This window comes from Penaeus monodon, chromosome 28, assembly GCF_015228065.2.
Source record: "Penaeus monodon isolate SGIC_2016 chromosome 28, NSTDA_Pmon_1, whole genome shotgun sequence".
Lineage (NCBI taxonomy): Eukaryota > Metazoa > Arthropoda > Malacostraca > Decapoda > Penaeidae > Penaeus > Penaeus monodon.
Window position 1 is genome coordinate 17,881,381 of NC_051413.1, and position 397 is coordinate 17,881,777.

Genomic DNA, 397 nt, shown 5'->3' on the forward strand with positions numbered 1-397 from the left:
CGATGATAACCAGGGGCGCCAATTGGGGGGGGGGGGCAGTTGATGTACCAGTCTACTCTGCTTTGTATATTCTGTAATCAAATTCAAATAGCTCTAAAAGTTGTTGCTGGGTCGCTCATGGGGGGGGGGGGCAGACCTTGATGGGAGCAACTGCCCCCCCCCAACTGACGCTCCTGAAGAAAAATCTGATGTAAAGATGCTCAGTGGCATGAATGGGTTTGGGATGAATGTGGAAGGCAGGGAAGCAGCCAGGAGCCACGGCTTTCTTCTGCCATCGCAATGGTGCTGTAGCTGAGTGTTCTCGGGGATTCTTAATGTCTTAATTCTTAATACTCTTTTGATGGTTCATTACAAAAAATCACCTTTTCTGTGACTGAACTGCAACAGTTAAAGAAAT